The sequence below is a fragment of the Bombina bombina genome, chromosome 12 (assembly GCF_027579735.1).
Source record: "Bombina bombina isolate aBomBom1 chromosome 12, aBomBom1.pri, whole genome shotgun sequence".
NCBI classification, from domain to species: domain Eukaryota; kingdom Metazoa; phylum Chordata; class Amphibia; order Anura; family Bombinatoridae; genus Bombina; species Bombina bombina.
In genome coordinates this window covers 38914245-38929157 of record NC_069510.1, presented here as the reverse complement: position 1 = coordinate 38929157, position 14913 = coordinate 38914245, and the positions used below count along the sequence as shown (strand labels likewise).

General features: G+C 37.6%; 1 protein-coding gene across 1 annotated transcript in view; it reads left to right on the top strand.

Moving 5' to 3' along the window:
* FBXW5 (F-box and WD repeat domain containing 5) overlaps positions 1-14913 on the top strand; it is a 256286-nt gene that overhangs the window by 60371 nt on the left and 181002 nt on the right. The window lies entirely within an intron of this gene.

The window sequence follows — 14913 nt, the reverse complement described above, 5'->3', positions numbered from 1 at the left end:
AGTGAACTTTATCAGCTTTTGTTAAAGTGGACCAAGATGGTCACTTGCAGAGAGAAAACATTATGTGGCTGTCTATAAAGCCACAGTTATGTATAACAACTATTATATAGCTCACTATAAAGCAACAGCAATGTACAAAACATGATGATTCATTAAAATGATTAATAACATTTCTGAGATGTTGTAGAAATATCTAAAAAATAGCACTCTTATTGACTAGAGGATTCTGTATCGAACCCCTAGCTGATGTGATATTATATATAATATATTTCACATAGTTTGTTATGAAACTATAAGGAAGACTAAATAGTAGTATTGATTACAAATGTACTTTTAAATCTAACCCTAAAGAAGGAATACTGGGTTATATTAAATGGTTGGTTCATAACTAGATGGTTTTAACAATGCTAAGATAAAAAGATATGGCCAATAGATAAATTATGTTAAAAACATTTTCTCATGAAGTGGTATATGAAAAATTATTTTTTAATTCTTTCTTTAAATCCTTTTTGATTCCTTTTTTAATTTGGGAGGGATAGGTCATGCTTAAATAAATAAAGCACAGACAATTTTAGCAATTTTAGCAAACCTTTGGTGGGAACAGAGAAGAGAGAGTAGGGTATATGGAATTGACCTATATGCCTATGTGTATGCTATAGGAACTCATGGACTAAGCCCAATAGATTGTAAGTTTGATTATTACTGGATTCAAAATGATTGTATCCATATTATTGATGAACCTAAGATGTGATGCTGTATATATATAGTGTGTTGATGTTAGTTTTATCTGTGTATTTTAAAATCAGTGTATGAGGATTCTTTAAGATATGTGAGTGAAACATATCTTGCTTACTCTATATATAGGTTAACATCATATCTTTTGTTCATGCCTTGTGGTGCTCTAGTTTGCAACATGAATATCCAATATACTTCTCTTTTGGACAACATCTTGTTTCTGTCTCCCCCTAGTGGATTGTTTGTTATGTGTTCTATGGCTTTAAATGTAAAATGGCTAAGTTTGTTATCATGTGTATGAAAATGTTTGGCCACAGGTGTCCTAGGGAATTCCTCTTCTATTGATAAGAGATGTTCTCTTATACGGTCCTTCAGTGGGCGTGTCGTGATCCCTATATATTGTTGTTGACAACGTGTACATGTAATTAGATATATTATGTGAGTGGACGTACAGTCCATTCAGGGGCGTATTTAGGTTGTATGCTGCCCTAGGCACTCAAAACTCTGCTGCCCCCCAAACCCCCCACCCCACCCCAGGTTTAATGCCTTTTTTTAGACATAATATTTTTGGGGCAGGGTGTAAAAAAATAAAAAAAATATGTCTTTTTAAGTAGATGTTCACTAGGGCTTGCATTCACTCTGGTCACACGCACACACACACACACACACACACACACACACACACACACACATATATATTTATATTAAGACATTATTTTGCAAGTCAGATGATTAAAGTGTTTATATCAGAAAAAAATATCATTCACTGTATGATAGTTTGTCAGTAGGTAGTTATTTAACCTTAAACATCTTCTTTGGTGATTGACAGTTATTTAAGCAAAATATCTGCTTGGATAAATATGTAATGAATATACAAACTGGCCTTTAAAAGTACTTAAAAAATACAACAGTAGTTATGATAGGTTTAGGAATTGTATCCTAGGGGATAAAGTCACATGATACAATCATAATAAAGTATATACTTGTATTGTTTCTGAATGTATTAAATGCATACAACATATTTTCAGTTGTGTTTTAAGTCACATAGTTGTATAGATTCAGCAATAAATACTTAATCTTTGCATGTATGACAGATAGACAAACAGTAAATGTACAAGTATTTAGTGACTAATCCGTTTAAGTATTTTAATGCCTAATGAAGATGTATTGAAGGGAAAAAAGGCATATGCTGTTTCACAGTGGTCACTGTGTAGTGCACACTGCAGTGTGTAGTCTGTGTCAGTCTCAACCACGTGGTGGATCCAGGAAGAGCACCGCATTCCCTCTCAGTCCAGGCCAGACTGCGCAAGTGAGCTCCGCCTCCACTGTCACCCCGTCATGCGCACCCACATACAATCCCATAGGATAGCAATAGCCGGGCCAGCCATTTGAGTCATTTGTAATTGGTTGATTTATCCACCCGGCCCTGAGTTCCGTAGAGTGGCCCTAGGGACTCAAAATTCTGCTGCCCCTTAAAAATCTGCTGCCCTAGGCACCGGCCTCGTTGGCCTATGCCTTAATACGCCCCTGAGTCCATTCTATCAGTTATTGGATATGTTTTGTGTGTTTCTGAAGAACTAAACGTTAAACATTTTTCAGTATATTTGCAACTTTTGCATGGTACATGACCACATCTGTAATTACCTTTAGAAGGGGTTAGCCAATTGCTGGTTGGTAAGATTTTTTTTATGGAATTTGTGTGTGATCTTGTCACGTATGGTTGGTGCTTTTTTGGCTACAAATCTTATATGTTTTTGTAATTTATTTCTCAAAGTGATGTCACTATTGAGAACTGGTAAATATTTCTTGATGATCTTTGTAATGGTATAAAATTGATTGCTGTATTTAGTTACAAAACAGATATCTTCTGTAAATGTGAAATTTTTGTTGTTGCTACTGTTAGTTGTGCCTGTTGTGGTTTTTTTGTTGTTTTTGAGTAATGTAACCCTATCTATCCTTGCTACTTGAGATTTAATTTTGAGAAACACACTTTTTTTGTAGCCTCTAGATATAAGTCTGTTAGTGAGTTCATCTGCTTGTTTAAGGTATAATTGGAGAGAACTGCAGTTTCTCCGCAATCTTAGATATTGGCCCTTGGGAATGCCTTTTTGCATGTGTGGGGCATGACAAGAGTCGGCTCTGAGTATAGTATTTCTTGATAGGGGTTTTCTAAATGTGCTAGTGGTAATGTTTCCTTCATCATTGTGCTCTAGTGTAAGATCTAAAAAATTGATGATCTTGTCATTATTTTGATGCTTAAATGACAGATTTAATGTATTATTGTTAAAGAAATCAATGATTTCCTGAATGGTGAGTTCAGTATTTTTCTTGTAGATAAATATTAGGTCGTCTATGAATCTGCCATATACTACTACTTTGTCATCAAGGGCCAGTCCACCCCCAAAAAGATACAGATGTTCGAAATACCCCATATATAAGTTTGCATAGGTGGGGGCGAATTTGGCTCCCATGGCTGTGCCACATTTTTGGAGGTAGTACTGGACCTCGAAGACAAAGTAGTTATGTGTAAGAAGGAATCTTGTAAGTTCTTCAAGAAATGTAATAAATTCTTCAGGATAACTGGTGTGTCTCTTTAGCATGTATGTAAAGGCTTTAAGACCTTCCTCATGGGGGATACTAGAGTTCAGAGCTGATACATCAACAGATAACCAAGTGTAATCTTGCTGCCATGTGATGGTTTGAATTTGTTGTATGAGATGTGTGCTGTCTCGTATGTATCCAGGTAGAGACTTGACTATGGGTTGTAATATATTGTCTAGCCAGTTTCCTATCCTTTCGCATAGTGAACCTCTGCTGGCCACAATGGGCCTGCCTGGTGTGTCAATGAGAGATTTATGTATCTTCGGTACTATGCGAAAGGTAGGAATGATGGGATACTCTACCAGGCAATGGTCTGCTGTTTCTTGATTTAGAAACCCCTCTTCTACCGCAGAATCTAATAAGTTATAAAGCTCTTGTTTATACTTATTAGTGGGGTTATAGGTAAGCTTATGATATGTCTCTCTGTCATTAAGTTGTCTATATACTTCTCTTCTATAGTCATCAGTATTGAGGATCACTACTGCACCGCCTTTGTCCGCTGGGGTGACCACTATGTCATTATTGTTACTGAGTGACTTTAGTGCTTGTTGTTCGCTGATAGATACATTTTGTTTGCTCATAGGATTAGTGGTTGTGGTGGATGCAGACTCTATAGTGGAGTGCAGACTAGTGAATTCTAACTCTACAAGATTCTGAAACATTTCTATTGCTTCGCTCCTACTGTGTACTGGGTAAAAGTGCGATTTAGTATATGTTTAGATTTTAGGTTTAGGAATGGAATCATAAATACTAGCTTCTCTAAGTGTGATTGCTTGTAGTGAAGTTAGTGTATTCAGATCACATAGATCAGTGAATTTTAGACCTATAGAGTGTACCTCTCTATGTGGTATGTTTTCTAACAATGTGCAGTTCTCTTGTGTATCTCTAGTATTTTTTATTTGTGAAAAGTGTTTGTATAGAGTGATTTTTCTAACCAAAGCATTAATGTCCAGTATAGTGGAAAATAGATCAAAATTGGTGGAAGGTGCAAAGGATAACCCTTTGTTTAACAAACTAATTTGAGAACTAGTGAGAATAGTACTAGACAAGTTGATTACTGATCCTACTTTTTTTGTGTTGTCTTTTTTATTCTGCTTGGATAGCGTAGTGGTAGATCCTTTTTTGGTGTACTACTAGTGATAGGTATTTGTACTAGTGTTGATAGTTTTGGTCTACCTTCTGGGATGTCATGACTAGCTGTTTCTTCATTTGAGGTGTGTGCTTGTATGTCCTCTGTAGTCAGTGATCCCTCTATATTGTCTGTGTCAATACTTGAAAATGTGACTCGTTTGGCATTGGGTGTGTGGTTAAAAGTACCTTTTCTTTTGTTTTTGTTCTTATTCTTATTTTTGTGGTTATTGTGTTGGGAATGACCCTTTTGCCTATTTGGTCTATCTTTTTGCCATGAATATACGATGTCTAATTCGTAATCTTTTACATCCCTTTGGTACTTACTCACTTCTCTTTCTGATAGTGTGGAATCTAGTTGTTGCATGGTAGTGTCTAATTGTGTTTTATAGTCTATATATTTCTTTGTCTGTTCAAATGGTTTTAGTGACTCTACAATCTCCTCTATTTGTACTAGTAAAGAATCCCTCTCTTCTTTTTTATGTTTTAACAGCTGCTTCATTAAGATGATGGAGCAGTTGGTCAAACTGTTATTCCATTCATCCATGAAATCCTGGTTATTTAATGCAAAAGAGGGATACTTTTTCATCCTTAGTCCCCTAGGGACTTTTCTTTCATTAATATAGAGTTCTAGGAACTCTATGTCCCACCAAAGGTTGCTTTCTTTGTATTTCTTATTTTCTAAATCCGAAAAGATGTTAGTTAAATCCCCCTCCAAAGGTTCATCTGTTCTGGTGGAGTTCCCTTTAAGTGCTGTACTCATTATTAGCTTTCTTCTGTCTATATCTACTACTCCTGTGAGAATATTACTTTCAGCCATAATGGTAAGCAAATGTGTCTATGTGTATTGATATACTTGTGTATGAGTGTAAATAAATGATATTATAGGGATAGGCCTGAAAAAAATCTATTTGACTAGAAACTAGAGAGGCTAAAAGATCCTGGAAAAGGGATCTTGGGATATAGTTTCTAGGTTAGAAGCTGGCTCACTATGTGTGAGAGTGTATTCGCAATGGAGGTGATAGGAATAATTGCTTAAAGATGTTTAAAAGCTTCTTGCGTGGCTCTACGGGTCCCTGTGAGGTAGTAGGATTATAGTCCGTAGGATGGTGGCAGTAAAGCGGAACAGAGAGTACTCCAAAAAATCTTGGTTGAGATGCAGTATCCAGCTTCAAAAAGAAGACTCAGCTAACAGCGGATCCTCCTACCGCCGGATGCTTACAAAAGAGGAAAAAGGAATGCTGAGTCTTTAAAGTAGATGAAATGAAGTTTTATTTAGAAGCAGGCTTATCATCAGACACTTGGTAAGCTCCTATCTTACACGTTTCACGCATGGGCACATGCGCTTCATCAGAGATAATGGTCTCTGCTGGTCAGTGTCCTTATAAGGGTGTGGGTAACCAATCAGGAAGGGTGTCTTGTTAACCCTTTTGGTGAATGTAAACTTACACTGATAGGTTTTGTAATGACATCGTGCACACCTGGCTTAGAGGTCCTGAGCAGCAGATTACATTCTTGAACAGATAATATGTTAGGCAAATATTTAAATACATAATACTTGTTAACAAACAATTTTCCAATAATTGACTTTGATGTTGTTGCAATGCTTTTACATATGCCTTAGAAATTGGTAAAAATAATAGCTTAGTGCATTTGAAAGAGAGCTATAGATAAAAGTATATGTGTTTATATAATCAGCCAATCAGAATCAAGTTCAATCCGATTGGCTGATCCGATCAGCCAATCAGATTGAGCTCGCATTCTATTGGCTGATCGGAACAGCCAATAGAATGCGAGCTCAATCTGATTGGCTGATTGAATCAGCCAATCGGATTGAACTTGATTCTGATTGGCTGATTCCATCAGCCAATCAGAATATTCCTACCTTAATTCCGATTGGCTGATAGAATCCTATCAGCCAATCGGAATTCAAGGGATGCCATCTTGGATGACGTCATTTAAAGGAACCGTCATTCGTCGTCTAGTCGTCGGAGAAGAAGGATGGATCCGCGATGGAGGTCTTCAAGATGGAGCCGGTCCTCATCGGATGAAGATAGAAGATGCCGCTTGGAAGATGATGGTTGCCGGTCCGGATCTACTCTTCTTCCCGGATAGGATGAAGACTTTGGACCCTCTTCTGGACTTCTTCAGCCGTCGGATGATGGATGTCTAGCCCCCGCTTGGGCTTAGATGAAGATTTTGGAGCCAGGACCGATCGGTGATACCCGGTGAGGTGAAGATAAGGTAGGAAGATCTTCAGGGGCTTAGTGTTAGGTTTATTTAAGGGGGGTTTGGGTTAAATTAGGGGTATGTGGGTGGTGGGTTGTAATGTTGGGGGGGGGGGGTAGTGTATGGGTTTTTTTACAGGCAAAAGAGCTGAATTCTTTGGGGCATGCCCCGCAAAGGGCCCTGTTCAGGGCTGGTAAGGTAAAAGAGCTTTGAACTTTTGTAATTTAGAATAGGGTAGGGCATTTTTTTATTTTGGGGGGCTTTGTTATTTTCTTAGGGGGCTTAGAGTAGGTGTAATTAGTTTAAAATTGTTGTAATATTTTTTCTTATGTTTGTAAATATTTTTTTATTTTTTGTAACTTAGTTCTTTTTTCTTTTTTGTACTTTAGTTAGTTTATTTCATTGTAGTTATTTGTAGGTATTGTATTTAATTAATTTATTGATAGTGTAGTGTTAGGTTTAATTGTAGGTAATTGTAGGTATTGTATTTAATTAATTTATTGATAGTGTAGTGTTAGGTTTAATTGTAACTTAGGTTAGGATTTATTTTACAGGTCATTTTGAAATTATTTTAACTATTTTAGCTATTAAATAGTTCTTAACTATTTAATAGCTATTGTACCTGGTTAAAATAAATACAAAGTTACCTGTAAAATAAGTATAAATCCTAAAATAGCTATAATATAATTATGATTTATATTGTAGCTATATTAGGGTTTATTTTACAGGTAAGTATTTAGTTTTAAATAGGAATAATTTATTTAATAAGAGTTCATTAATTTCGTTAGATTTAAATTATATTTAACTTAGGGGGGTGTTAGTGTTAGGGTTAGACTTAGCTTTAGGGGGTTAATACATTTATTAGAATAGCGGCGAGATTCGGTCGGCAGATTAGGGGTTAATAATTGAAGTTAGGTGTCGGCGATGTTAGGTAGGGCAGATTAGGGGTTAATAAATATAATATAGGGGTCGGCGGTGTTAGGGGCAGCAGATTAGGGGTACATAGCTATAATGTAGGTGGCAGCTCTTTGCGGTCAGTAGATTAGGGGTTAATTATTGTAGGTAGGTGGCTGCGACGTTGTGGGGGGGCAGGTTAGGGGTTAATAAATATAATATAGGGGTCGGCGATGTTAGGGCAGCAGATTAGGGGTACATAGCTATAATGTAGCTGGCGGCGGCGTGCGGATGGCAGATTAGGGGTTAATAAGTGTAGGTAGCTGGCGGCGACGTTGTGGGGGGCAGATTAGGGGTTAATAAATATAATATAGGGGTCGGCGGTGTTAGGGACAGCAGATTAGGGGTACATAAGGATAACGTAGGTGGCGGTCGGCAGATTAGGGGTTAAAAAATTTTAATTGAGTGTCGGCGATGTGGGGGGGCCTCGGTTTAGGGGTACATAGGTAGTTTATGGGTGTTAGTGTACTTTAGGGCACAGTAGTTAAGAGCTTTAAGAACCGGCGTTAGCCCAGAAAGCTCTTAACTACTGACTTTTTTCTGCAGCTGGAGTTTTGTCGTTAGATTTCTAACGCTCACTTCAGAAACGACTCTAAATACCGGAGTTAGGAAGATCCCATTGAAAAGATAGGATACGCAATTGACGTAAGGGGATCTGCGGTATGGAAAAGTCGCGGCTGAAAAGTGAGCGTTAGACCCTTTTTTGACTGACTCCAAATACCCGCGGTAGCCTAAAACCAGCGTTAGGAGCCTCTAACGCTGGTTTTCACGGCTACCGCCAAACTCCAAATCTAGGCCATAGGGATTAGGTTTATTTTTTTTTATTTTGGATAGTGTTGTTTATTATTTTTTGTAATGTTAGGCTTTTTTATTTTCTGTAATTTTAGATTAATTTAATGTAATTTGTTTTAATTTTTATTGTAATGTAGTATTTTTTTAAATGTAATTAAGGGTTTAATTATTTAGGGGGTGTTAGGTTGGAGGGCTTAGTCATTAAATTTGTTTTTTGCGGGGGTTCGCGGTTTAGGAGTTAATAGGTAAATAGGTTAATAGGTAAAGTAGGGTTAATGTGTTGTGGTGGGTTGGCGGATTAGGGGTTAATAGATGTATTATGTAGTTTGCGATCTGGTTGGCAGATTTAGGGGTTAATAGTTGTATTGGGTATGTTTTATTTTTTTTCCTTATACTTTGTGCGGGCAGTTAGTTTATTTTTTTTCTAAATAGTTCGTACGGACGGTTAGTTTTTTTCTTTTTTAAATACTTATTGCGGACGGTAAGGGTTTTTTTTTTTTTAATACTAATTGCGGGGCGGTTATTTATTTTTTTTTTTTAATGCTCCGTTTGCCTTCGCTGCATCCCGGTGGATTCCGAAAATGGCAGGGTGGTGAAAGAATCCTGGATGCTTCGCTGCATCCAGGTGAAAACATTCTGTTGGCTGCCTCGCGCTGCCAACATTCCTTTGAGGATGCGTGTGCAACTGCCGACGGCGACAGACGCGTTACAAACGCGATTAGTGTATAGATATATTTAGAAGCTGTATGAACAGCGATGCTATGGCGTAAAGGGAGTCTTCATAAAAGCAGACTGAAGTAAAGAAGTGAGTCATTGTAAACCTCATTTGCATATCTTACCCAGAATCCTTTGCTGCATTGAAAACACTGTAATTCATAGGTTTTCTGTGGAAAAACAAGCCTTCTGGCTTGTCTAGATTTATTAATAAACTACACAAGTTATTTTCTCTATATTTTGTGCTTAGTGGAGGATTTTAAACTCACTTCTCGCCTCCCCATAATTTAAAATGTTGTTGTGTATATATATATATATATATATATATCTATATATCTCAATATCAATATATTATACCCGTGATCAGTTTTACACATAGACAGGTCTCATATTTTGCACAGCAATGTAGCACTTTTGAACTCTTTACCCGGCCGTACGTGTTTACACGCAGCTTTACATAAGCTTTGACTCACAACATGGGTCCAAAAATTCCAGTTAATATTACAAAAGCTCAGTCCCCACGGGGAGGAGGGGGGAGATAAGGGGAAATGGTCTATGGGGGGGCTATTTAGCCAAAGAGTAGGATGAATATTTGAGAACAAAGGTCTAAGCTGCTTCTCGCTAAACTAATAATGCAAACATGTTTTTGCTTTTTACATTTGTAAAGAATTTTCCAGGCTGAGCTGGTCAGGTGCTTGCCGCAGGGCATTCATGCTACAGTAAAAAAACACTGTTGGGCAGCGAGCGCCTATGTCCTGCTGTTGAACCTTCTGAAGTTAAATTTAAAAAAAAAAATGAGTTCCCTTCTGCACAAAATTATCAGTCCGGGAAAAATGCTGTGTTTGGTAATTTTAGACAGAAATGTAATTTGCATTGTTTTTACCCCTTTGATATAAGAGAGGGCTATGCAACATACCCTAGAATTTCACTAGGGGAGGAATAACAGTTATCTTAAAGGGACATAAAAGTGAAACCTTATGATTTAGTCAGAGGGTACCATTTAAAAAACTGATTCTAGTTTATTTTTGTTATCAAATTTACCTTTCTCTTGGTATCCATTGTAGAAACATGGGACCTAATGCTCTAAAGCTCTTTGGGCTTGTGAGATTCTATAAGAAATCTCACCAGTACTATCAAGCCTCTGTTGTAATTCTATAAAGACAATTTTACCTTAAAGGGACATTGTACACTAGATTGTTCTTTGCATAAATATTTTGTAGATGATCCATTTCTGTAGGCCATCTGGCATTTTTTTGTTGTTAAAATGTATAGTTTTGCTTATTTTTAAATAACATTGTGCTGATTTTCAGATTCCTAACCAAGCCCCAATGTTTAAGATATATACTGATGTATACAGACGTCACATTAATTCTGTTTGTATAATGGATCTTTTAATATGCAGGTGAGGGGGTAGAGTCTGCTCTCATCCCCTTTCAGTGGGTGTTACAGACTAACCTTATCAACAGTGCTAAATTGGGAGCTTCTAAGTAAGTTTTTAAAATGTTTTATACTAGATTTTTATATTAGTATCTGTGCATATTATTCTATATAGTAGTCTATTACATGCAGTTAAATTATAATTGGTGTATACTGTCTCGCAAAGGGGTGTTCTCTGCATTAAAGTATGTGTAGGTGATGCATACATTACAATAGGACTCACCAAAAATCGTAATTTAAAAATCTTATAAAGTGAATAAATGTAATATTGAAATATAAATCTGCAGTGGAAAAAAAAATAATTCTGCATATATCATATTTTATGGAAAAAGTATAATAAATATTAAAATTGCACTTTAAAAAACTACACTTCACATGCGAAAAAGACTAGGAAATTCGTATTTATAATTCAAAAATCCAAAGTGAATTTTTTTCCTTTAAAATGAGTTTCCCTGCCTCTGCTAGTCTAACGTATTATCTAAACATTTTACTGTGCAGATCTCGCTGTTTTTTTTTCTCACAAACTAAAAGGTGGCGAGATTCTGTCAAAATATGCAAAACACTTATTACTCTAATAGAAAAACACGTATATGAAAATAGAAACAATTGTAAGATACTATGCGCTAAAAACAGAATAATCTGATTTGGTGTTTGAGAAAGTGGATGCAATGTTTAAGGTCTGATCTGAGGTGGGAACCGCCACAGCTCTGTGCCACCACAGCTCCGCACCACCGGGATGAAGATAGAAGATGCCCCCGCGATAGATGAAGATGTCGCCGCCTGGACGAAGGCTTCTCGCCGCCTGGATAAAGATGGATATCCAGACTTCAGGAACTGTGAGTACATTTTCTGGGGTTAGTTTTTTTTTCCATTTTTTGGGGTGTTTATTTTCTATATTAGGGATTTTTTTATTTTAATGGGCGCAAAAGAGCTGATTGCCCTTTTAAGGCCAATGCCCATACAAATGCCCCTTTAGGGGCAGGACCGTCTTTAACACAGGGCAAAAGGGGCAGCTGCCCAGGGCCCAGTTTCTGTTGAGGGGCCCAAGAGTCCTAAAAAAATTTTTTTTTTTTTTTTTTTATTTTTTTTTTATGGTTCATACCAGACTGCTGATTTGACATGGGGAACACACACATTCAGTCCTAATACTGTTACTGTCAAAAGTACTCTGCTTATATATATTTTTTAAACTGTGCCAGACCGTGCCGGTGTCATGTGACATGCCAAGCTATTGCCATGTGCTGTTTTAGATGTGCACTGTGCAGCACTGAATGCAAAGCCCTAACTCAGCATCCAGCCATTCCCACTGCATCATAAAAGGTCCTACTGGGGTTACCACTGTTACCAGGTAACTGCTCTGGTGGTGGGGATTGTTTCTGGGTAGGGCTGATTGTAGGCTCATGCAGCAGAAAGCTGGAGCGGCAAGCACGTGAGGATTTGAGCATCTTTGCAGCTGCATACACTGCTCTCTTCAGTCTTGAGGCTGTGTGACTCATCTCACACTGTATCCATGCAGCCTTGGACAGACAGCATCCAGTCTGCTGGTCCCCTTAGCCCTGCTCTTTCTGCTGTGGCCCTAAGATCAACTAACTGAAGTTTGTTAGGGGAACAGCGCTTTGTAGAAAGGTGTCAGTGGGAAGAATAAGTAAGTGTACACACACCCCTCCCCATGCAGCATTGTCTAGTGCAAGGTGAGAGGGAACTTGTTCCTAGCAAAGAAGTGACAGGTGTTGCTGTGGCTGATGTATAGTGTCATGCTGATACTTCACACATTAATGTAAGGTTTATTTTTATAGTTTTTGTTTTCTCTCTGTCTCAGATTTTACAGCTTCCTTATACAACTTATACGGCACCTCCATGCTTCCTCCTCAGTCTTTACCTTGCTTTGCTCCTGTTGGCTGCCCTAAATCTCTTTAACCAACTAATCTCACACCAGAATCACATTCAAAAGAATATTAAATGAATCCACAGTGGAGGAATTGATATATTTATTTACTTATTAGTACTGCTTAGGTCCAGTTTCACATATTGCAATTTATTTCATTTTTTAAATGATTAGCTCAGCAGTGGATAATCCACTGCTGGGCTAATAATTAAAAAAAATTGATTTTGTTGTTTTTTGGGATGTTGGGGTGGAGAGCGAAATTGCATGGGGGGGCCCAAGAAAATTTGCGCCCAGGGCCCAGTCAATATTAAAGACAGCCCTGTTTAGGGGCAATGGGTAGCTTAGGTTTTTTACACTTAGGTTTTTTATTTTGGAGGGTTGGTTGTGTGGAGGGTTTTACAGTTAGGGGGTACTTTATTATTTTTTTAGGTACAAGAGCTGTTTAACTTAGGGCAATGCCCTACAAAAGGCCCTTTTAAGGGCTATTGGTAGTTTATTGTTAGATTAGGGGTGTTTTTATTTTGGGCGACTTTTTTGTTTTTATTGGGGTATTAGATAAGGTTTACTTTTTATTATGGATAATTTTGTTTATTATTTTTGTAATCTTAGTGGTTTTTTTATTTTTCATAATTTTAGTGTTTGTTTTTTTGTAATGTTAGGTTTTTTTAATTTTTTTATAGTGTTAGGATTTTTTACTTTTGTAACTTAGGTTTTTTTTATTTTTTTCGTTTATTTTATTATTTTAAAATAGTAATGTTAGGTTAATTTATAGTTTAAGCTTAGGTTTATTTTATTTCACAGGTAATTTTTTTTTTAATTTAAAAATAGTTATATTGTAAGTTTAATTTAAAGTTTGGGGGTATTAGGTTTAGGGGTTAATAGCTTAATTTAGTGTGTTGCGATGTGGGGGGTCGGCGGTTTAGGGGTTAATAGGTTTATTATAGTAGTTGTGATGTGGGGGGTCGTGGTTTAGGGGTTAATAACTTTATTTAGTGTTGGTGATGTTGGGGGTGGTGGGTTAGGGGTTTAGAGGTTTATTATATTATTGTGATGTGGGGGGGTCGGCGGTTTAGGGGTTAATAACTTTTTTAGTGTCGGCGATGTCAGGGGTGGAGGGTTAGGGGTTAATAGGTTTCTTATAGTAGTTGCGATGTGGGGGGTCGGCGGTTTAGGGGTTAATAACTTTTTTCCGTTTCAGCGATGTAAGGGAGCGGCGAATTAGAGGTTAATAGTTTTATTTAGTGTTGGCGATGTCGGGGAGCGGCGGATTAGGGGTTAATCGTTTTATTTAGTGTTGGTGATGTCGGGGAGTGGCGGATTAGAGGTTAATAGTTTTATTTAGTGTTGGCGATGTCGGGGAGAGGCGAATTAGGGGTTAATAGTTTTATTTAGTGTCGGCTATGTCGGGGGCGGCGGATTAGGGGTATTTAGACTAGGGGTTTATGTTAGGGTGTTCAGTTTTTACATATGTTTCTTTTCCCCATAGACATCAATGGGGATTGTGTTACGGCGATCGCCATTCTGCAATAGTTTTTTTCTAACACTTTCTCTCCATTGATGTCTATGGGGGAAAATGTGCACGAGCATGTAGAGTCAGGCCTTGGGTTTTGTGCAGTATGGAGCTTATCGCACCATATCGCACAACAAAAGAAGGTTTTTCAGTAACTTGTAATGGCAGCGCTATGGAGAGTGCAATACCGCTAATTTTTTTGCCTTATTTAGTTTAGCGCACCACTTGTAATCTTGGTCAGTCATAGTAATGCGAATAAAAAGTAATCAATGTTACTAATATTAATTATACAATCTATATTATTTATCAAAACTGATTTAATAATAAGGCTGTGTGCTTGGTCACTTTAAAGTAATACTTTTGCACAGAGCTTATAAGAAGTTGCCAGCCCCTGCATTGAACTCCTGGATAGGAATAAGTTAAAGGGATATGAAACCCAAAAATGTTCTTTTTGTGATTCAAACAGAGCATTTAATATTTAAAAAGTTTAGATTTACTTCTATTATCAAATTTGCTTATGATATTCTGTGTTAAATAGAAACCTAGGTAGCCATCCGGAGAACTACACGGCAGGAAATAGTGCTGCCCTCTAGTGCTCTTGCAAGACTGCTGCCATCTAGTGCTCTTGCAAGACTGCTGCCCTCTAGTGCTCTTGCAAGACTGCTGCCTTCTAGTGCTCATGCAAGACTGCTGCCATCTAGTGCTCTTGCAAGACTGCTGCCCTATAGTGCTCTTGCAAGACTGCTGCCATCTAGTGCTCTTGCAAGACTGCTGCCATCTAGTGCTCTTGCAAGACTGCTGCCATCTAGTGCTCTTGTAAGACTGCTGACCTCTAGTGCTCTTGCAAGACTGCTGCCATCTAGTGCTCTTGCAAGACTGCTGCCCCATAGTGCTCTTGCAAGACTGCTACCATCTAGTGCTCTTGCAA